Below are 25,384 nucleotides of genomic sequence, written 5' to 3' on the forward strand. Positions count from 1 at the left end.
GACATCATGAGGAGTTTCGGAATGGTCCGGAGGTTAAGAATTATATATAGGAAGTGCAGTTTCGGCCATCGGGAGAGTTTCAGGGGTCACCGGTATTGTACCGGGACCACCGTAATGGGTCCCGGGGGTCCACCGGGTGGGGCCACCCATCCCGGAGGGCCCCATGGGCCAAAGTGGGGAGGGGAACCAGCCCATAGTGGGCTGGTGCGCCCCCCTTGGCCCACCCCATGCGCCTAGGGTTGGGAACCCTAGGGTGGGGGAGCGCCCCACCTGGCTTGGGGGGCACTCCACCCCTTGGCCGCCGCCCCCCTAGGAGATCCCATCTCCTAGGGCCGGCGCACCCCCTAGGGGGCCTATATAAAGGGGGGGGGAGGGGGCAGCCGCACCCTTGAGTCTTGGCGCCTCCCTCTCCCCTGCTACACCTCTCCCTCTCGTAGTAGAACGGCGAAGCCCTGCTGCGGTGACCCCTGCATCCACCACCACACCGTTGTGCTGCTGGATCTTCATCAACCTCTCCTCCCCCCCTTGCTGGATCAAGAAGGAGGAGACGTCACGCTGACCGTACGTGTGTTGAACACGGAGGTGCCGTCCGTTCGGCGCTAGGATCTCCGGTGATTTGGATCACGTCGATTACGACTTCCTCATCCCCGTTCTTTGAACACTTCCGCGCGTGATCTACAAAGGTATGTAGATGCAATCCGATCACTCGTTGCTAGATGAACTCATAGATGGATCTTGGTGAAACCGTAAGAAATTTTTTGTTTTCTGCAACATTCCCCAACACGCTCTTTGTTCCGGTTCCTCAGGCCACGCCTGCTGCTGCCGTGTTGCCTGGCCCCGTGTCGGCTGGGACTTCCACTGTTTCGCCTGCGGCACAGATTGGAGGGAAGAAGAATAGTCTTTGGTGCTACAAGTGCAGGACAGACGACCATCTTTCTAAGGATGGTAATGGGACTCACTTCTGCTACATTTGCAATAATTATAAGCATCCTCTTCATTGTTGCTCTGTGCTGAAGCAGTCGAGACCTATGGCAGCCTTTAGTGGTGTGGATCTAAACGAGGCCATGTTCGTGCATCTGCCGGACTCAGTTTTTAAGGAGCACCTTGCACCATCGTCCTCACCAATCAGTCTGGTTATGATATCGGGAGGCTCGGTGACGGGAGCTGTTGTGGAGGCTGAGATTGCTAAAATCGCCTCGGTACAAACTTCGTGGAAGTGAGAGGCCGTCCCTCATGGTGATGATGCCTTCTTGGTTGCCTTTCCGTCTATGGAGGTTTTGCGTCGAGTGTCTGCTTTTGAATTCAAAGTCAAGTCTCACAATGTAATGATTTCTATCAGTGAATGGAAATCAGAAAATGATGTCAAGCCTACGTATAATCCGTTGAAGCCAGTTTGGGGGTACATGTCACTGGAGTTCCACCACCACTTCGCCACTTTCTTGGTTTGTGGGCAGTGGGATCCGTCATCGGCGCAACACAGGATGTTGACTTGATTTGCTTGCGACGCCGTGGCATCGTGCGTATTCAAGTGGCTTTCCTAAATTTAAATATATTTAAGAAAGAGGATAATGCTGGGAGTGCCTCAGTGTCTGCTGGGGTGTACGTCAAATTAAATGGTTATGACTTCCGATTTGTTCTCGAGGAGGATGATTTCAACCCCGATGATGATTTTATCCCTCGAATTTGGGAACATCATGACGATGGCCCCGACCATGGGGCAAACTGGGATGATTATTTGCCTGATCGGGATGCGAATAAAAAGGCCAAAAATTCTGGAGTCTCTGGTGCAGCTTCGTCTGAATCTCAGTCTGATGGGACCGTTCCAATGAACACGGATGCTAGTTTTGTGGGTGAACAGAGAGTATGCTCGCACACACCCATGAGCACCATTGAAGAGTCATGCACAATTAGCACCCCATCCATTGATGTGATACATGCAGATAATTTGGAGGCAAGCGTTGGTGGCCATGGCAGTGCACACGCAGTTCTGGGGCACCCCAAGCGAGTTGCTGCCTTGTAGCCGGTTGAGGGGGAGTTTGGCCCACCAGCTGATGGCCTGGCGGAAGCCATCGGCTCAGGTGCATGCCCAGCTGCTGTGCACGGAGCAGCCGATGTGCACGGGGGTGCAGATCTCCGCCAGCGATTGGACGTGTCGGTTCAGCAGCCAGCTATTGCTGCAGTCAGCCCACCCACGCAGGTTCGGCAGCAGTCTCCGATGCTGTCTCACGGGGCTATTCTGATGGGGCCAAGTGTTGATCTCGCTGCACCGACTTCGTCTTAAATACCTACCATGTTGGCTGCTGCTTCATCATTGTCGACGGATCGCCTGATGACGCTGATGGCTCTTATGTCTGAGGGAAGCTCTCCCCTTCGACGTAGTAATCGTCACTTCGTCTCAGTTGACGGTTCTTCTCCGACCGACGAACATGCTATGGACAAGGCAATGCGACGTCAGGCTGCACGTAATTTGTACGCTTCTCCAGGTAACCTCTCCATGAAATCTTTTCTTTCCTTTTCAGATTCACGTATTTCTTCTAATTTAAAGAATGATGGATGCTCTATGGGAAAGAATGAAAATGAAATTAATCTACCGGTTGGGGTGCTTAAACATATGGAGATTGACCGTTTAAAGGTTTCTCCGAAGTGTAATGCATCCATACCTAACACTGAAACTGAGGAGGATGATGAAGCGGATGCCAAATATGATGGTCCGCTTACATCCCACTTGGTTGGTGAGGTTACCGAGGTTGGATTGGATGACGCGTGACCTGCTTCATGTTTTGTGACTTCACAGCATCCTCGTGAAAATCTAAATCACACTCATCTAAAAAGAAACAAAAACCGTCCAAGAAGGCGAAGAGTTCCACACAGATTCAAGTTTCCACATGAAAGGCATGTTTTGGAATAGCAGAGGTCTCTCAGACTTGGCTAAACATAAACACGTCGGTGATTGTGTACGTGAACATGGATTGGATTTTGTGGCAATTTCCGAGGCTGGTAAGTGTGACTTTCGCCCGCATGTCCTCGATCACCTATCAGGTGGTTTTGACTACGCATGGCATAGTCTACCAGCTCGTGGAAGGTGCAGAGGTATTCTTCTTGGGATTCTTACCACAGTCATGGACATGTTGGCCTTTTCGATTAGTGAATTTCATATAAAACTCCTAGGAAATAAGACAGACAATTTTACATGGACTCTCGTCGCTATCTATGGGGCGGCCCAAGATGAGCAAAAACCGGCTTTCCTTCGGGAGTTGGTAAACCTGGCTAAGGATAACCCGTACCCAATGCTTATTGGCGGGGACTTCAATATCCTTAGGTACCAGGAAGAGAAAAATAATGACCGCTTTGACACTCACTGGCCTTTCCTATTCAACGCTGTGATAGACAATTTGGATCTTCGGGAGGCCAGTATGTCGGGGCGGCAGTTCACCTGGGCTAATAACCGATCTATGCCCACATACGAGAAGCTTGATAGGGTACTCATGGATACCGAATGGGAACTAAAATTTCCTCTGATAACTGTGCGAGCCCTAGAGCGTACCAAGGCATTATCAGATCATGCATCCATCATTCTGGATTCGAACTCTACAAACCCGGCTGCCAGACGTCCTTTCAAATTTGAATTGGGTTGGCTGCTCCGGGAAGGATTTGTAGACATAATCAAGAATTTTTGGGAGAGGCCCGCTGTTGGTCGTACACCTATTCAGAGATGGAACTTTAAAATAAGGGCCATGAGGCAACACCTCACTGGATGGGCGAAACATACCAACGGGATATACAAAAAGGAAAAACAACGGCTCTGTACCATCATTAACGACCTCGACAAAATTGCTGAGACATGCACCTTATCTCAACAAGAGATTGAATTGAAAAATCAATCTAATGAGAAGGTTGCACGTCTTTTGCGAGAAGAGGAGATCAAATACTACCAAAGATCCAAAGCCGATTTCATTTTGATGGGTGATAGTAATACAAGATACTTCCAATTGGTCGCTAATGGGTTGCATAGGAAGATATGTATTTACAGTCTCCAACAAAGGTCAGGAGGAGCTTAAAAAGCATATCACCAACTACTACAAATCTCTGTTCGGGGCGACAGTTGATGGGAACTTCACTCTTGACGAGTCCCGAACAAACGATATTCCATAAGTCACGGCAGAAGAAAATGATATCCTTACAGCATCGTTCTCCGAAGAGGGGGTGAGAGCTGCGGTGTTTCAAATGGAACATAACAAAGCTCCAGGCCCAGATGGTTTCCCGGCAGAATTCTATCAGAATTTCTGGGATATCATAAGGTTTGACCTTTTGGAGTTGTTTAATTGTCTTCATGCCGACAAACTTGACCTATTCAGACTTAATTTTGGCGAGATTGTCTTGTTGCCCAAGATTAAGGAGGCCGAACGGATCCAACAGTTCAGATCCATATGCCTCCTTAATGTCAGCTTCAAAATTTTCACCAAAGTGGCTACGAATAGGTTAAACTCAGTAGCTGAGAATATTGTCCAGCCATCTCAAACGGCTTTCATGCAAGAAAGAAATATACTTGATGGCATAGTAATCCTACATGGGACCATCCATGAGATGCACCGGAAAAACATGAGTGGAGTCGTATTCAAAATGGACTTTGAAAAAGCCTATGAAAAGGTCAAATGGCCTTTCCTCCAACAGTCCCTAAGGATGAAAGGTTTCTCCGATAAATGGCGTCAGTGGACCCATAATTTTGTAACTGGAGGTAGTGTGGCCATCAAAGTCAATGATGACGTAGGCCATTACTTTCAGAGAAAAAAGGACTACGACAGGGTGACTCCATGTCTCCAATGTTATTTAACATTGTTGCTGACATGTTGGCTATTTTGCTTGAGCGCGCCAAGCAGGATGGCCAGATTGCAGGAGTAGTGCCACACCTTGTGGATGGTGGCCTCTCTATTCTGCAATACACCGATGACACAATTCTCTTTATGGAACATGACCTAGATAAGGCTCGAAACCTAAAACTCTTGTTGCTAGCATTTAAGCAAATGTCGGGTCTTAAAATTAATTTCCATAAAAGTGAACTTTTTTGCTTTGGAGAAGCCGTTGAGGCGGCGGCCGATTATGCTGACCTGTTCGGTTGCACACATGGCCAATTCCCGATTAAATATCTGGGAATACCGATTCATTATCGGCGTCTCACCATTGCGGAGTGGAAGCATGTAGAGGAGCGGCTAGAGAAACGTTTGAGCAGTTGGAAAGGCAAATTACTCTCAGTTGGAGGACAGTTGGTTTTGATTAACTCTGTCCTCACAAATATGGTTCTTTATATGCTCTCTTTCTTCCAACTCCCAAAAGGGGTCCTGCAAAGACTGGACTATTTTAGATCCAGATTCTTTTGGCAAGGAGATGGTGAAAAGAAAAAATACAGGTTGGCCAAATGGAGTGTGGTTTATAGGTGAAAAGACCAAGGTGGCCTTGGAATTCATGACCTGGAAGTCAAGAATGAGGCCCTACTTAGTAAGTGGTTGTTTAAACTTCTTACTGAGGATGGTGTTTGGCAAACCATGCTGCGCAACAAGTATCTAGGTCAAAAGGCGGTGTCTCAGGCATATTGGAAACCTGGTGATTCACACTTTTGGGCTGGCCTAATGGCAGCAAAGAAACATCTCTTTCGCTTTGGGTCTTTCACGATAAAGGACGGGTCAAAGGTTCATTTTTGGGAAGACATCTGGCTAGGCAATGCCAGTCTCCGAGAACAATATCCAGCCTTGTACAACATCGCTCGCGATAAGAATAAAACTATTGCGCAGGTGCTTAGTTCATTCCCGCCCAATATTTCGTTTAGGCGGGATTTGATTGGCCCCCATCTTACGTCATGTCATAATCTTTTATCCCGTCTGGATTTGATCAATTTGACACAAGGTTGGGATGTGTTTCGCTGAAACCTTACTGCATCGGGGTCTTTCACAGTAGACTCTATGTACCGTGCGCTCACACATTCTGAGGTACCAGTGAGTAATAACAAGAAAATTTGGAAGTCAAAGATTCCACTAAAAGTTAAAATCTTCATGTGGTATCTTCGTAGGGGAGTTGTTCTAACCAAAGATAACCTCACACGGCGCAACTGGCTAGGGAGTAAGAAGTGTTGTTTTTGCACTCATGAAGAGAAAATCAAACACCTCTTTTTTCCAATGCAAGTTTGCACGTTCTATATGGTCAGTCATCCAAATAGCGTCAAATTTGTATCCTCCCACAAGTGTCGCCAATATTTTTGGTCATTGGTTGGATGGTATTCCAAATAGGTTGAAAACGCCAATAAGGGTGGGAGCGTATGCCTTACTATGGTAGCTTTGGCTATGTAGAAACGATTTGGTTTTCAATGAAAAATGCTTCTCCTTTGCAGGTTATTTTCCGTTGTACGCACTCGCTTCATGCGTGGTCTACGCTACAACGAGTTGAGTACCAACAACTGTTCAAGGCGGTGTGTACGCGGTTGAAACAGGTGGCTACGGAGGTTTTTACCCAACATGGGTGGCAGCATAATCTCCGGATCGGTCCACCACCCCTTTCGACATAGGCATAGTGTCGGTCCATATGACTCTACTGTCGCCCATTTGTCATCTTTTTTCTTCTTTTTATCAGACTTTAGGTGATTGGTTGTGTGCATCTTAGTTATGCAGAGGCCGGGTGTTAGTCATAATGCTTTGTATCCTCTTGATGTTACTTTTTGAGATAATAAAAGCGCCTTTTATCAAAAAAAACTGTATGCTTTTGAAATCATTGGTTCATGACTCTGTTGTCCGTGTTTATTTCGTTGCTAATACTATATGGGTGAAGAGAGGAAAGCTGGATGGTCAGAGAGGTAGAGCAAAGCTAGCTATGTACATGCAACAACACGGGGCAACACGCATATGCTTTATAACTACGGATCATGATCATGTAGGTTATATGATTCCAGAAGGATACATCTTTCTTCTAGCATTAATCCCACGGTTCATTTTCTCTGTCTGATCAGAATTGAGGTGGGATGTTTCCTTCCACGTGTACCCATCAGCCAGTGGTTATACCATACGTTGTGAATAGGTACTCACACCTAACTAAACCGCCAAGAAGCCACACAATCTTTAGATAGAGTGGAGTCTGTGAAGGTGTGATTCAATGGTCACTACCATTCAACATCTAATATGCTTCATCGAGGACCAAGAGGGATAAGTGTGGACGAATAGTAAAATCTTCTATACATCTTATGGGTCCTTCCTTCATCTCTGTTAGACAATCCTAAATTACTTGTGCAATTGCATATACGTTCTGGTGGTAACAAATCGAGTTGTCTTCCATAGTTCTATTGTATCCATAGGCAGTGTCCAATGGTTTCAATTTCTTATCCAGGATCTTCTTGCAGAATGAAACTTCGAGTACTTGAAATTTTGGTGTATACCTCCCTGAACTGGTATTTTCACACAGGGAACTCTATGTTGCTCTTTCTAGAGCTACATCTAGAAGTAATAAATATTATCTCAGATAAGCAAAATGAAGTAATAATTATTGTTGCTATTTTGTTTGCATTTACTATTCACTCATATGCATGAATGCTCGCGAACAAAATTGAATATCCAGAGAAAGATATCGATATTTATTACAAAAAAGATGAACCGACATAGGTCAATTTGAACACATACATAGAAAAATAAACCTTTTTTTCTGTTCCGTGCAAGGCACGAGCATCTTACTAGTTAGGAACTTTAGAGATGGACAAAGTAGAACTCAGGGCCTATAGTTGCAACTTATTAAAGCTATGTATCTGCAAGGCCACCCCTTCCTTGCTCATGATCTGCGGGAGGGACCCTAGTTTACCTAATTGGATTTCCAAGAAATTTCTAGATTTCAGACCATCCATCCATGGGCATACAATAATGTTCTGGCTAGGCGTTGCAAGCAGCCCGTACTTACCAAATATATTATGCATCTATCACATCGATAGCCGTCTGTGGCATGATTCTGTATTGAAACATGATTGATTAGAGTAATTGATCGTCAAAGCTTAAACAGCTAGCACATGAGGACAACATATGCTCAGGCCTTTGCACGACCAGATGAGTAGTCAAGTTCATACTACCTGCTTGTTGTACGTAGCTCTGGAATCTTCTCTCTCTTGGACGGGATTATAATTTCTACATGGCCCGAACTGTACGATACATTGAACTTTTCCGTTGGTCTTGCATCTGTTTGTTAGCGGGGGATGCATCCTCACCTTCAACCAATTCGCCAAGAAAGTCTAGCTGAGGGAGGTGTCTGGTTGGAACGACCTGAATTTTGGAAGTGAAACCTGTCCCTGGGGACACGACGAAGACAAACACATAGCCTAGTTTGCAGCATGCAGTTACCATGTGTTCAGCTTTGATGGCTTGACATTTTCGGCCTGGAGGCTGGAGCGGAGGGTGATTACTCATCTTTCCATCCACGAAGACCCCACGCAAGGGCCAAAGATCATCTCCAAGGTGTACAACTTCGAGAAGGGCGTCATCGACGGCGAGCGACAAGCTCGCGACCCACGGGAGCGCCTCACCCGCCCTATCGAGCACCACAGGTGTGACCGCGATGACGACCCTGGATGCGGCCGTGGCGACGGGGAGCGCCGCGGATGCGACAACTCGCGAAGCCGCGAGGGCTGGGGCGACCGCATCAGACATAGCCTCTCTCGCCAGCCATGGGATGCATCGCGCGACACCCGCCGCGATGAGGGGCGCGATGGCCGCCGCGATGGTGGAGGCCGTCGTCGCTCTGCCGAGCCAGCCGTCGATGCTCAGCCCTCCTTGGTGCTTCTGGGATCCGGCTCTGGCAGTGAAGACGCTGCCCGCGGCCTGGAGTTGCTCCCGGTGTAGGCCCCTCCTCTGCCTGCTCCTAGGCGTGGCCGCAGCCCGGCACGCCAGCTTTCGCCACGCTTGGCGCGGCATCGTTCCCAGGAGGCCCGCACGCCGCCTGCCTCCCCTCCGCTGTCGTCAACGACAGTGCTACCACCACCACCTCGGTCCAAAAGAAGTGATGACCGCCCATCCCCGCTCTCGCAGGGGCGGCCAAGCCAAGTGCTGCTCCGCCTCTGTGCATCAGACTCTCTTCAGGCGCCGCTGCTCTCGCCCGCCAAGCCGCCTGGCTTCGAGGCCTCCCCGACGCCTCCACTTGTTTCCAACGGCCCTTTGCGGCGCACGCCCTCGCCGGTGCGGCTGCGAAGGAAGGCTGCGGCGGGTGGTGTCGTTGGCTTGCAGTGCCTAGCGCCCCTCTTTGAAGACCATCAGGAGGCTGTCCTCCCGACCCCTGCTCCAAGTCAAGGCGCCGACGGCTCGTCGGAAGACCATGGCTGGAATCAACATAGCCAAGACTGGCGGTGGGTTCTCCATCAGCAAGCCTACGTCTGGTGCTCGCCCCAAGTCAGCCCCGGCAGCCAGGGTTGCCGAGCTCCTCGTGTGCCGCAGCTTGGGCATTGTCAAAGATAGGGAAGACGTCACTGCCGTTGCGTTGGATGAGTTCGGGACCGCTTCAAGGACCAGCTGTCGCCGGACGTGATCGTGGCCATGCGTGGGCTGTTCAAGCTTGATGACAGCAGCGCAATGGATGTCGAGGAGGCCCTCATAGCTCATGGTGGGGGAGGTGCTCTTGACCTGGTGCAGAACGGCGCCGACACTGTGGCGCAGCTGGAGGCAAGCTGAGCTTTCGCTGCTTCTGCTCAAATTGGGTTCCCAATTTCCTATGTTAGCAAAGATCCATGTCCCTGTACGTGTTTGGTCCATGTGTAAGGGCACTAGCTGATCTGCAAGCATGCTAGTTGTAGTCGGCCTATGGCCATGTAATCTTTGGGTTGACTCCGTTAGTGTATTCGGAGGGCCAGGCTCTGTTGTTATGCCTTACATGGCATGTGGTTTGCATCCTGGTTGTATCAGTGATGCTCTGAACTTTGCTAGTTCTTCTACATCTGCGTCTATCAGATGGCCAAGCTCCAGGGTGTTTCCAGTTATATAATGCTAGAGCAACCGTTTAATTTTCTGAGCTGGAATATGAGGGGGCTGAACTGCCCAAATCGACGCTCCACTGTCAACGCCACGATCGCCTCTTCGTTTTGCCATGTTGTTTGCCTACAAGAAACCAAGCTCGACAACATCGATCAGTTCACGGCCGCCTTTTTAGGCGGGCAGAGATTGCGCAATTTCGCGCAAAGACCGGCAATTGGCACTAGGGAGGCATTTTGCTGCTCTGGGATGATTAATAACCCACAAGTATAGGGATCGCAACAGTTTTCGATAAGTAAAAGTGTCGAACCCAATGAGGAGCTAAAGGCAGAACAAATATTCCCTCAAGTTCTATCGACCACCGATACAACTCTATGCACGCTTGACGTTCGCTTTACCTAGAATAAGTATGAAACTAGAAGTACTTTGTAGGTGTTGTTGGATAGATTTGCAAGATAATAAAGAGTACGTAAATAAAAAGTAGGGGTTGTTTAGATAAAGAAACAATAAATTAAATATAGCGAGTGTGGAAAAGTGATGGTAGGAGTTGCGAAATTGCCCCTAAACAATTGACTACTTTACTAGACCGATAACAAGTATTATGTGGGAGAGGCCACTGCTAGCATGTCATCACTGACTTGGAATTCTATGCACTTATGATTGGAACTATTAGCAAGCATCCGCAACTACTAATGTTCATTAAGGTAAAACCCAACCATAGCATTAAGATATATTGGTCCCCCTTCAATCCCATACGCATCAATTTCTATGCTAGGTTGAAGCTTCTGTCACTCTAGCCCTCCAATACATAGTCCTATCAACATACAACTAACCCTAGGGGGTGATCCACGCGCGCAATCATATGATGGGCACCAAAGGACAGCAACATAACCATAAGCAAATTAAATCAATTATAGCAATTCATCAACCACCGATAGGACAACGAAAATCTACTTAGACATTATAGGATGGCTACATATCATTGGATAATAATATGAAGCATAAAACACCATGTTCAAGTAGAGGGTATAGCGGGTTGTGGGAGAGTGGACCGCTGTAGATAGAGGAAGGAAGGTGATGGAGATGTTGGTGAAGATGACGGAGGTGTTGGTGTAGATCGCGGTGATGATGATGGCCCCCGGTGGCACTCCGGTGCCATCGGAAGCGAGGGAGAGAGAGCCCCCCTCCTTCTTCTTCTTCCTTGACCTTCTCCCTAGATGGGAGAAGGGTTTCCCCTCTGGTCCATGATCTCCATGGTGTGGGAGGGGCGAGAGCCCCTCCGAGATTGGATCTGTCTCTCTCTGTTTCTGCATTCCCAAATTCTTCCCTTTCACCATTTCTTATATTCCTGGAGATCCATAACTCTGATTGGGCTGAAATTTTAACACGATCTCTATCCGGATATTAGCTTTCTTGCGGCGAAAGAAGGGCATCAACCGCCTTACGGGTGGCCCACGAGGGTCAGGGGCGCGCCCCCTGCCTCGTGGCCACCTCGGGCACCGTCTCGCATGGATTTTTCTTCCCAAAAATCATATGTATTCCAAAAAAATCTCCATCAGTTTTTATCCCGTTTGGACTCTGTTTGATATGGATATTCTGCGAAACAAAAAACATGCAACAAACAGGAACTGGCACTGGGCACTGGATCAATATGTTAGTCCCAAAAAATACTATAAAAAGTTGCCAAAATTATATGAAAGTTGTAGAATATTGGCATGGAACAATCAAAAATTATAGATACGACGGAGACGTATCAATGATCTTCTTGTTGACGTTTCTGACATATCCCTCAATACATATTGCCTTTCCGCCATGGTTAGTGTGCACGGGACCGATGTGGTCTTCAAAGTCACTTCCGTCTACGGTCCCACGGACAACTCCTGCAAAGACGCTTTCTTTGCCGAGCTTCTGAATCGGAAGCCACCGCCAGGGATGGCTTGGCTTGCTTCCGGAGATTTCAACCAAATTTTTCGGGCGAGAGACAAGAACAAGAGAAATGTTAATTGCAGCAGGATAAATCGCTTCAGGGCAGCGCTCCAGAGTTGTGAGCTCAAGGAAATCCACCTTCAAAACCGCAGATTCACATGGAGCAAAGAGAGGGTAAACCCAACCCTGAGCAAGTTGGACTCCTTCTTCTGCAATGCAGAATGGGATACTACCTTCAACTCCCATATCCTAAATGCACTCTCCTCCTCACTCTCCGACCACTGCCCGTTCTTGCTTGCCGATGATAAGGGACGGCGAAGGCTTCGGGTCTTCAAATTCAAAAACTTCTGGGTATCCATGCCCGGATTCATTGAGGTGATTCAAAGGGCGTGGAGTGAAAGAGTTGATCACACCGAGCCATACCAAATTCTCTACCACAAGCTCAAAAAGACGGCGCTTCGACTTTCCGAGTGGAGTAGGGGCCTCTTCTCAAAGGCAAAAATCCACCTCCAAGCCGCCCTTTTGGTGATTCTCCACCTTGATATTGCCCAAGAGGGTAGAATCCTGTCCGCCGACGAGCGTGAGCTACGGGCTAGGCTCAAGAGGCGAGTCATTGCCTTGTCCGTGCTTGAAAGATCTCGCAAGAAGCAATGCACCAGAATCGCCAACCTTAGGGAGGGGGATGCGAATACTAAATTCTTCCACCGCCGTGTTAATGCTAGAAGGCGTAAAAATCACATCCACAGAATCAAGAACCAGCATGGATGGGTCACCGAGCATGTGGCCAAGGAGAAAGTAATCCATGATCATTTTTCCAACATCATGAAGAGAGGCCCCATAAGCAGCAAGGATTTCAACTGGGATGAGCTAAATTTGGAACCCCTTGACCTCCATGGCCTTGACTCTGCTATGACCGAGGGTGAGGTCTTCGAAGCGATCAACGACATGCCAAGTGACAAGGCCCCGTGACCAAATGGGTTCACGGGCCTTTTTTTCAAGAGGTGTTGGAACATTGTCAAGGACGACCTCATGCGGGTCATCAACCATTTTTACTCCCTCCACACCTCAAACCTCTAGTGGCTCAATTCCGCCAACGTGGTGCTACTGCCTAAGAAAGAAGGGGCGGAGGGAATCCCCGACTATAGGCCCATTAGCCTCATCCACGCGATCGCAAAAATTATTGCGAAGGTGCTCTCCTTAAGGCTTGCCCCCCACATGACAAAGCTCGTTTCCAACGCCTAGAGCACCTTCATCAAAACAAGAAGCATCCGCGACAACTTCATGTATGTCCGTAATCTCGCTCGACGCCTACACAAGAGCAAGACCCTTCACTTCTCTTCAAGCTTGACATCCGCAAGGCTTTCGACACCGTGAAGTGGGAGTACTTGCTCAACCTTCTCCAACGGCGAGGATTCCCAAGCAAATTTAGGGACTGGATTGCAGCCCTCCTTTGCTCCTCCTCCTCGAGGGTCATCCTCAATAGTATTGCCGGCGAGCCAATTAAACATGGACAGGGCCTTCGGCAAGGGGACCCCATATCCCCGCTGCTTTTCGTCATCGCCATTGATCCTCTCCAAAGTATTCTTGATGTGGCTACGAGAAAAGGGCTCCTCCATAAAATAGGGGGTAGGGAAGCCATGATGAGGACCTCCCTCTATGTGGACGATGCGACTGTCTTCTTGGCTCCAATCAAAAGGGACGTTGACAACCTTGCAGACATTTTGAGCGGCTTCGATGAGGTCACGGGGTTGTGCAGTAACTTCCACAAGAGCTCTTTTGTGCCCATCCGCTGCAATCACCTCGATCTGGGCGGCCTGGCCCAGAGGTTACCGGCTGTTAGGACTTCCTTCCCTCTGCGCTACTTGGGGCTTCGTCTCTCAGTTTGGCAACTAAAGTTGGTGGATCTTCAGTTTCTAGTGAACAAGGCTGCAAGCTAACAACTTATGAGGACAAAAACATCACCACCATCGGAAGAACGACTCTTGTCAAGTCGGTGATCACCTCCCAAGTGGTCTACCCCGCCACACCGCTAGTTATTCCGCCAACCATCTTGCTCAAAGTCAATAAACTTCAGAGAGCTTTCCTTTGGTCCGGTTCGGACAAGACGATGGGAGCGAAATGCAAGGTGAACTGGGGATTGTTTGCCGGCCACTTCAATATGGGGGACTTGGGGTCCTTAACACCAACAAGTTTACACGTGCCCTCCAGTTGCGATGGCCATGGTATGAATGGAAGGAGCCCACCAAGATGTGGGTGGGGATGGGAAACCCATACGACGAGGAGGACCTAAATTTTTTCTATGCATCCACCACTATCACCATTGGCAACGGTGCGAAGACCCCCTTTTGGGACTCACCTTGGCTCCTTGGGCGCAAGCCAAAAGACATTGCCCCGCTCATTCACGAAGCGTCAAAGAGAAAGAATTGGAAGGTGCGGGAGGCCCTCTCACACAATGCATGGATCCACAAGATCAAACCCCCCATCAACATCTCCGCGGAGCACATCACACAGTTCTTCACGTGTGTGTGTGTGTGTGTGTGTGTGTGTGTGTGTGTGTGTGTGTGTGTGTGTGTGTGTATTACGTTTGGAATTCAAATAGTTACATTCCTATTGATTCACTACGTAAAATTTGGCATAAGAAAATAAAAATATAGGTCATAAGACAAGAAGATTTGCAGTTTATATGTATTTTACACTATGTTTTTACGTTTGTAATTTTACATAACATAAAATATATTTTTTCGATGATTATATATTTTCTTACGGTCTTTTTTTACGTCCGAAATAAGGCAAAACTTACGAAACGTAAAATTACGGTCCATTGATGGTAAAATAGAGGGGGGGTGAAGAATAACTATTCCTCACACCCAGGATGACGAATAATTATGGTCCATATATATACCGCGGAGATCAGTTAACACAACATCTCAACCACCATGTAACTCGACCCTGCCTTCCTTCCACCTAACGTGAATGTGAACCAAATGATATAACATATTTCTAGACCAAAAAGACAATGGTAATTTAAAAGAAAGAATAACCATCCTCTGTCAGTGCGGCGTAAATAATTCAATTCAAGGGATTGCACACAAAAGAACCTTAATCCATATGCTTCCATGCACCAGACTTGCATTGTGGATGTTCTACTCTCTCTCTCTCTCTCTCTCTCTCTCTCTCTCATGCATTCGACATCATACTTAATTTAAATGAAAATATTTCATGGTTTCACTTCTTAATAAAGAGAAAAAGAGAACAGTCCAATTAAGTACCTGATGACCAACAATCACATTGTTTCAGTAATTAATGTTCATTTCTTTACTCCTCAGCTGATGCTCATTTTGGTGCCTAGTCACTTATCTACCATTTTATTTTATGTATTGTCCCTAAGGACTTTTGTACATTGCTAGTAGAGCTAATTTTCTACGTAGCATAAGTTGGTTAGAGAAATATTTCCATCAGCTATAATAGTTTTTATGATTTCAATCATGTTTCTATCTATTGCATTAGACTAACATCGATGTATGTGTTGAGAACTAACATACTTAAATGAAGCATAACATATAGTTGTATGTTTATAGTTTAACTAATAATTATCATGTGCATTAGATTAAGAGTCATATTTTTGAAAGTGCAGCGATGATCATTGTCAACTATGATTTTTTGTGAGATAAGTTACTAATTATGGTCTGTTTACGTACAAATATGAAAGATCTAACTTGATATATTTATAAATCTCTACTTAGATACCGGGAATTTGATTTGTTTATGTCTACAGTTGGTAGATCTAACAGATGCAGTTACTATAGTTTTTGTTACCTAGATCTAATAGACGTGATATATTTTGGTACGTTTGTGAAGATCCAACGATTGTGATATATTTTGGTACAATTGTGAAGACAAAAAATATGTGATCTGTTTTTATACAATTATGATGAAAGGAGATGGCATTTGTGTACAATTATGTAGGTCTAACGACAACAACATGTTGTCATGCTATCAAGGATACTTGGGCGGCAGCACCGCAGCAATGCCATGCTCGGCATTTGAAACCAAAGCACCAGTTGTTAATTTCTGAGTTGCATCATAACCTTGAGAACCACATGAAATATCGTCGCAGTTGCCACCTAAGAAAAGCTATAAACTGAATATAGATGCTGCTTATTTTTTTATTTTATTTTTTGAGATCTGAAGTAGGGTCATCTACTCAGATAGGGGAGTACACTCGGAGATCATCAAGGGTTGAAGACTACTCGATACGTTTGCTATAAGCGACTGTTCTCCTGAGCTTCTTGTAAGTGCAGCAAGGCCATGAGCTAAAGCATTGCATCCATGCCTCACATACTGAACTTTGCATGCCGCAAAGCTGGCTATGGCCTGTTTGATGTCCATGATCAGACCATAGTGAGGGGAGCGTGTCCGGGTTGGTGCATTCAGTTCGTTGACAATGACTTGGTTATCCAACTCCAGCACAATCTGACCATTAGTATGTGCCACCATTGCCTTCAGTCCCGCGCGAGCAGCGCGGGCTTCAGCCTCTTCAGCACTCTGACAGCGCGGCAAGTTCATGCAGATAGATAGGAGAACAAGTCCTTGGTGATCTCTGCCGACTATTCCGGCAGCACTTTCTCCGGTCTCGGCGAGGAAGGCCGCGTCCGTATTGATTTTTGTCATACCCAAATCCGGCGGCGACCATTTGTCCACGGCCATAGCCACAAGCCGCTCTCCATAGCTCTCATCTGTCAGTGTCTCCCTCTTGCTAGATCCCTCACCAGGATCAGCTGCAGCTCTCAGTTCCTCTTCATATTTTAGCAGAAACTGCTTCGAACTCACAATTGATTCTCTACCGCAATTACGTATGCAGTCTTCTCTTAAGTACCAGCTTATCCATAGCAGCAACAAAATTTTTGTCCGGTCTTCATCATTGACTGTGTCTAGCAGAGTTTGCAGCCAATTCTCTCCGGTATACCTGAACTTGTTTTCAGTGGGCAAGCTCCACACTTCTCTCATGGCTGACCTGAGAGCTCTGCTCTTTGTGCACATGATTAATGCATGGTGCTCAGTCTCAGTTCCATTCCCACATATACTACAGGTGTTGTCAAGTTCGAGCGTTCTCTTCCACTTATTTTCCTTTGTGGCTAACGTATTTGTCGCCACTCTCCAACTGAAAATTCGCACTTTACCAGGCACTTTTGATTTCCAAATGAGGTCCCAAATACTTCTGTCATTTGGTTCACCGGATGAGCTCGACGGGTTCTGTGCCATTTGGGGGAGGTCTGCAGCTGCTAACTTGTGCACACTCCTTACCGAGAAGATGCCGCTCTTCTCATAGTGCCATGCAATTTGGTCATCCACATCCGACGAGGGGATATTCAGCTTGCAGATTTCATCAGCATCAAATGGGAAGAAAAGTTGTCTAATTAGGGTCACATTCCACTCTTTGCGGTCCGGAAGCATGAGTTGGTTTACCCAACGGATCCTCGAACTACGGATAAATGAGGTGGTTTTCAAGCCTTCTCGTCTTGGGATCCATGGATCTCTTTGTAGCTGAATGTTTCTCCCATTGCCAATCCTTCATATGATACCCTTTTTCAGAAGTTCAAGTCCGAACTCAATAGCCCTCCAAACAGGAGATGCATCGGAGGCAAACACCGTATCTCGGAGGTTACGGTTGGGGTAGTATTTGGATTTTAGTACCCTCGCACACAGGCTATCCGGGTTTTGAAGTAGTCTCCATCTCTATTTGGCTAGGAGTGCTTGGTTGAATAGGTGCATATCTCTGAAACCAATGCCTCCTGTCCTCTTCGGTTTTGTCATCCGCTCCCATGACATCCAATGCACCTTCCGGTGCCCATCCTCATCTCCCCACCAGAAATCTCGTATCATACGTTCATACTTCTCGCAGAAACCTTTGGAGAGCATAAAGACACTCATGACGAAGGTGTGGAGGGCCTGCACAACTGATTTAACATGGACCTCCTTAGCTGCATAGGACATGAACTTTTTTGACCAGTCGCTACATCTTTTCCGGAATCTGTCCATGATTGGACGGAATTGGTCATCTTTCATTATACCCTCCGGGGTCGGCAAACCAAGATACTTGCTTTCAAAAGTATCCGATGTCACCCCAAGAATGTCCTTAATTTCCTCCCTAATTGTCGAAGGGCATACTTCGCTAAAGAGGATGGAGCATTTGTTGGCACTGAGAAGCTGTCCCGTGCATTTCTGGAATTTTGCCAGGACACTCTTTATGGTCTCTGCTTGTCTTGGGTCATCTCTGAAGAAGATCAAGCTGTCATCTGCAAATAGAAGATTAGAAATACCCAGACAGTTTCTCGCGATTTTGATGGGGGACAGTGTGTTCTCTGTCGTTTCCTTCTTCAATAGGTGCACAAGCCCGTCAGCGACAAATAGAAAGAAATAGGGGCTAAGGGGGTCGCCTTGTCTCAATCCCCGGAATGGGGAGAAAGCCTCCAGTAACTCACCATTACATTTTACCGAGTATCTCACCGAACTGACACAGTGCATCACCCACCCAACCCATTTGTTGCAAAAACCAAACTTCCTCAACACCCCTTTTAGGTATCCCCAATCCACTCTGTTATAGGCTTTGGCAAGATCCAACTTATACGCACAGTAGTTATCTCTTGGGTTTTTGCAGTGTTGGATCTTGTGGAAACACTCGAAAGCAATGATGGCATTATCCGTTATCATCCTGCCTGGGATGAAAGCACTTTGGGTCTCTGAGATGATTTCGTCGAGCATGGGTCTCAGTCTATTCACAAGGCACTTTGAGACCACTTTGTATATCACATTGCATAGCTGATTGGTCTGTAGTCCTTGAGGGATTGCGGATCATTACCTTTAGGTATTAGGACTATCATCGTGTGATTTATCCCCTCCGGAAGCACTCCCTTATCCAAGAACTCACGTACTCCTCTCAGCACATCCTCCTTTAGCACCTCCCAGTTCTGCTGGAAAAAAATGGCCCGGAAGTCCGTCGGGACCCGGAGCTTTGAGGGGGCCGATCTGAAATAATGCGTCACCAATTTCCGTGCTTGTGAAGGGTTTTGTTAGCTGATCATTCATGTTACTGTCAACACGCTCTGAAATTAGGTCCAGGATATCGGTTGGGTCAACCTCCTTCTCTGCCTCATACAATTTCTTGTAGAAGGCTGAAGTCATTTCCTGTACTTTCTTATTATCCTCAACCCAAGCGCCACTATTATCTTTCAACTTGAGGATCGCATTTTTCTTTTTCCTCCAAGTAGCCCTCTGTTGGAACCACTTGGTGTTCTTGTCCCCTTCTCTAATATAGGTGGCTCTCGACCTTTATCTCCACATTAGCTCCTCTCTCAAGAGTAATTCATCTAGCTCGGCTGACAATTTAATTTCCTCACTTCTTACATGATCCGTAGGTGGTAAGTTCCATAACCTGCTCAGCTTTCTTCGGATCTCTACTATTTTCTTGACAACTGACCCAAAATCCCTCTCGGCCCAGCCTTTTAGTGCCCCTTGCAGGTGCAGAATTTTCTCACGAACCTCTTGAAGGTTTTCTGCTGGTCCATTCTGCTTCCAAGCGTTCACAATAGTATTCTCCAAAGTGTCCACTCTTTCCCACATCTGCTCGTACCTGAAAATGCTCGTATTCCTTTTATCCACCGTCCTCCACTCCTTTCTGCTACCCACTCGGAGATAGATGGGGAGGTGATCTGATCTTGAAGAGCATATGTGCTCAACCGAGGCATTCCTGAAGTGGTCCGACCACTCTGGAGATGCCACAAATCTGTCCAGACGGGTACGGACATTACTCTTCCCTTCCTATTTGTTGTTGTAAGTCCATGAAGGTCCTCTAAAACCAAGATCAAAAAGGTTGCAGTCCGAAAGAGCTTTGCGGAAATTATCCATGTTGCTCTCGGATCTTTTTGAAGCAGAAAAGTGCTCTTCTTGCCTCATAGTCTCATTAAAGTCCCCACCATCAGCCATGGGAGGTTGCTAGTATCTTTGATTCTTCTTAACAAGGTCCACATGTGATGGCGTTCGTGCGCTTTTGGTTCTCCATAGACAAACGTGCCCCTCCATTGGAAGCCATTCGGATTTAATCGGACCAACACATCAATATACCTCGCCCCTGCGGCAATCTTCTTTATTTCAACACTCTCATCATAAAATAGGGCAATGCCGGCACCTTTTCCCAGGCCGGGTTGGACTGGACCAGTCCATTGAAATGATCATGGAAAATCTGTGGCCCGGGCAAACTAGTTACTTGGACATTATCTAGACACAACGATGACAAAGGCTGTTGATCTCCAGAAAGGATTGGGATTGGTGGAAACTATTGGTTGCTCACCTATAATTGGTGTGGAGTCCATACATGTCATTTCATATTGACTGCTTTAGAGAACCCACCTGATTGAAGATGTATCATTTCAAAACTTTCAATGGGAAGCTAACAAGGTGGCACATAATCTAGCCAGCCACACGTTTGATGCAAACTTTACTTTGATTGGGATTGCAATCCTCATAGATTTGTTTGTTCAGATATTATAAATGATGTTACTATTATCAAGTTGAAATAAAATGAGCCAGTAGGCTTTGCCTAAAAAACAAGAACAACATGTTTATCTGATCTTTTCTTGGCGAGAATTTCTAACACAACTCTCTATTTTCTTTGTATTGTTATTTTATTTAATTATGATAGATTTGCCACATATAGATTCTAAATACATTGTTTGCATGAATCACCCATCAATAAAAATCTTGAATAATTTAGAATGGCCATTATCGTACGTACGCATGTAAGTACATGTAAACCTCACATCCATGGATCTCAAATATGCAAAGTTTGATTATAAATCACTTTCTTTTTCTACCCAAAGAACCAGACATTTGAGCCATTTGAAACGTTGAAGTTCAAATAGTCTTGTAGGTTAAAATGTCTTATCAGATTGGGGGATTCAATAAGATTTGTTGAGACCTCTACTTTCCCTATCTATATGTTTTGTTAATAATTAATTTACTCCAAATTATGAACAATCCATTCGAGGACAAGTTCCTCTATTGATGGCGGTGTGCAAAGCCAAGTTGATGAGTTGGTGGTTGAAGCATCAACACGCAAGAAGAAGCCCACCTAATCGCCACACACATAATATCACAACTGGTTGGTAGGGAATACGAGTGGAAGAAAATATCTCACATTTATTGGTACCAAACTGAACACCGTAACCCCATAAATCATGTGGGTAGATCATTTTCGAGACATATGCTCTTTATTTTAGGCCTAGAATATATGATACGATATGATATGATATGATATGATATGGATTTTTCGAGCATGATCCATATTTATAAAGCATGTGTATGAGGCCTTCTATTCTTGTATGTACATAGTTAGTCTTGGTCTCTATCAGTTGCGCCAACCATCTTTGCTATCTTCTCCCAAATCCTACCAGCACCCCAATAAACACAGATAGAGTCATGAACTATAATTCAAGAGAGATACTAATGTGGAAACATGGTTAATTAGGTGGAGTTGGATCCATGCATGGAAATGGGAGGAGTCTGGAAATGTATCCCTTGCCAAAGATTATGTGAACGCTGCACTTGTTACTACAGTACTCTAAGTAATAGAGGAAGACACATCCGAGTCATATCTCTAGTGAGGTGCCTCCGGGATGTTCATGGGCAAACATATCTCACATGTTGGTGAGGTCTTTAGTGATGATATCACTGGGCACTTCACGTTCGCAAAGGTTTCCTTCATTGTGCTTGATGAACGGGCTGCAGAAAATGCATGAGCTTCAATTGTTCAATCACTGTAAGTTGGTTAACTAAAAGTCAACCTCTCTTGGTCCTGCATACGTTGCAAGTATGATTAATGTGGGATTAATTAACGACATGCTTGGCATATATTACATTTTATGGTGTGCATTTAGTCAAATTTGTCTTTGAGATGGCTTTCTTTTCTACATTACAGCGATGCACTGGGCGAGTATTGTAAGTTTTATCACCAGTCTATGTCCAAGCATTTGGTCAAAAGCATCCATGATTAATGATGACCATCAACAAAGATGAGGTCACATTACATAAGTTAATATTATCCTCTTGTTTTAGCCAAGATCGGTGACGGTGTCCTGGACTAGGGGGTACTCACCACGTCGTCTCCCGATCTGTTAGATTGGGCCGAGGACCCCCATGGCCATATACTCATGGGCCAGTTCGGACAACTGCCGCATACATGGAAGATTCCACAAGACTTGGTGATCAAGACAAGGACTCCTCCCCACCGGCGTATTCGGCTAGGACTCTTGTTATCCTAGGCCTCTGGTGCATTATATAAACCGAGGCCAGGCTAGTCGATAGATATATATACAAACAATCATACCATAGGCTAGCTTCTAGGGTTTAGCCTCTCCGATCTCGTGGTATATCTACTCTTGTACTACCCATATCATCAATATTAATCAAGCAGGACGTAAGGTTTTACCTCCATCAAGAGGGCCCGAACCTGGGTAAAACATCGTGTCCCTTGTCACCTGTTACCATCCGCCTAGACGCACAGTTCGGGATCCCCTACCCGTAATCCGCCGGTTTTGACACCGACATTGGTGCTTTCATTGAGAGTTCCATTGTGTGACCGGCAAAAGGATCGATGGCTCGTCTGCAGGTCAACTGCGATGCCGGTATCTTCGTCGCCGGCTCGACTGGTCACCTTGGCTCGACCGAGGACCATGGTCCATCTCCGATCGTCATGTTCGGACGAGGGACTTCATCAAAATCAACTCCGATCTCTTTCAAGATCATGGAGGAATCATCCATGGACCTCGGGGGCTCAACGTCGACATTGCCCTCGGGCGACCGTGCTGTTTTTCCGAACAGCAAACTTTTATCCGCTGCCACCACCTCTCAGAGCATCGCTTTGACGATCCCTTTGGTGGAATTGTGCGGAATTGAGTCTACAACAACCCTGGAAAATTTCGTCGAGTTCCAATGGAGGAATCTCCGACAATCTACGATATACAGGAGCCGTGTCAAATCTGGACGGGAATCTGGACGAGTTTAGGGCGTGGTCTCCAGAGCCCATCTCGGAGGTCCTTTGGAAGATCCAACCGTTCATCTACTGCGGAACTCCCATATCTACCACCCCTCCAAATTTCATCTCAATCCAATGGTTCAAACTCTGGGAAACTTCCGATGAGTGGACCAATTTTCGGATCTGTTTTCTGCGTGAATACAGATCCGACCCGAATTCATGTTTCTTTATGAACGTGATATTGGACAACCTTTTTTAAGGAATTTTCTTCTATGGTATTGTGCGTTGTTTTTAAACACGTACCCATAAAATTTTAAGCCTCCTTCGAGGTAATCTTCACCATCACACTGGTGTCAGACCAGTCCGGCGGTATTGCTCCACGGCTGCCGACCTGTGCTAGACACGTCGCCGCTTTATTGAGCCGAGCTCAATTCCTTCGATCATCATCTCGGCAAGCCGAACAAGAGTTCGATATTGCAAAGGATAAATCATCACCAACATCGTCGCCGCACGAATTACACGGAGCGGGAACACAGGCATCGCCGCATGGTCACTTTATCAAACCGGCATTGTCCGCGTCACAAGTTACGACCTGCATCGGCATGACCGCACTGTTGCTTCTTCAAGCCGATGTTCATCACGCCGAACTGCTTCAACACCTCGGCTGACACGGCAGTTGCAACGTCTCCTTACAGACCTACTCCGACTCCTCGGCTAGACCATCTCTTCATCAACTTACTTCGGAGACTTCGGCGTCACCAGCCGACCAGCTTCATCGCATTAGCTGGACCACGAGCTTTTCCTCGGCGAGCCAACCTTTGCTAGCATCGCCAGGCCATCGCTTTATCACCCATCAGGCAATGGCTGTGCGAATCGATTCCCGATTTTGGGAGTCGCTTTTCTTCGGATTGCTACAACAAATAAACCAGGTGCTATTAATCCTAGTATTTTTTCCTTGTTTGGGTTTATTTTTCCCAATGAATTATTACCTTAGTTTGTCCATCATCTGTACACAAGTCTATCAAATGATGACCGCATTAACAACGGTCGCATGGTGGTTCGGTCAGTTTCCGTACATAGTCCGGCGAACACCGCATCTGGAACTCGGACCGACCTGTGAATTCAGGCTTTGTCACGCCTTTACCGCATCATGCCGACGCCCTGCATCGACATTGACTTCGGCGCCAGGCCATATTTCTTTTATTACTCACTTTGCATAAATTATTTATTATGCAACGATTTTTTAATTATTATTATTACTATTATCTCCGGTTTGCACTATTTTTTGTGCACAGGAAAATGATCCGGGGACTTCGGCATCACTCTGCCGTTCTGCATTGATCGTGCTATGTCACCACTTCGGCGTGTCGAGCTCTCCGCTCCGCCACCTCAGGACCGGCTTGGGGGATGGAACCTTATCCCGCATCAAGCTCGAACCGCGTCATCAATGTCGAACACATTAACCAGCTAAGTCGCTTTCATGCTCAAAGTTTTAATTTTTAACTTGTGTTCAGTTCAACCAAGCATTATACTTTTTTGGAAAAAAGTTGCTCGTAAAAAATTTCCTTGTCCAAACTTTGTTTGTGACACGCATATTCAAATACCCCATTTATTTGGGGGCTTCTTTTATGAAGCTTTTCCTCTTGCATATGATTATACTTGTATGGCTTCGTTCCTTGTTCGTGTATTACGCCACAATATGCACCTTATTGACTTAAGCGATTTGGAAGCTGGGTTGCCTGGCTCCTGTGCTTACCCCTACGTTCCCGATTGTTCGGCTAGGGAGTAAAGGGAGAACCTCTGTGATTGTCATGACCGGGTCCTCCGAGCTCAGACCTCAGACTGGGTGAAGCCGAAAGCTAGCGCTCTTATTGTTTTCAATCATGGTCGGCACACAACGGAACTCATGAGTACAAAAAATCTATTGCACAAGTCTCATAGTAAAAATGAGCACCGAAGAAAGGTATCGGTGGGGGTACTATTTTCTTCAAAGATGCTTCTTACACTTCGTCTGTAATATAGCATAAGTTCCCTGAGCGCGCTTTGTCTGTTACAGCCTTATGGCCCAGTTGCCTGGTTATCAGAAACACTGTCGATATTCTTGACAGGTGGAGTACATAACACTTTTCGGTCCTTGACCGAAGAGGGAGAAGCCGACGGTCGGTTAAGACGCGTTTAAAGTTCGGTCGAACAAAGATATGATATTAGTACTTCGGTCCATACAATCATTATACATAAAATTCTTTTACCCAAGTCACTTGGGGCTCTTAAATTTATATGAGCCGTTTTATAATAAGTGTTCTTCTTCTTAGTCGTTGCAAAGTTTTTATTACTATTATTATTTATCACTCGTTTTTTCGACACGAGTGTGTGGTCACTAGCCGGGGAGCCTAATTTCTCTCTCAAAGCCGCTAGAGTTTAGTTTGCTAAACTGGCCTAATGAGAAGTACTC

Source organism: Triticum dicoccoides, chromosome 3A (genome assembly GCF_002162155.2).
Source record: "Triticum dicoccoides isolate Atlit2015 ecotype Zavitan chromosome 3A, WEW_v2.0, whole genome shotgun sequence".
NCBI classification, from domain to species: Eukaryota; Viridiplantae; Streptophyta; class Magnoliopsida; order Poales; family Poaceae; genus Triticum; species Triticum dicoccoides.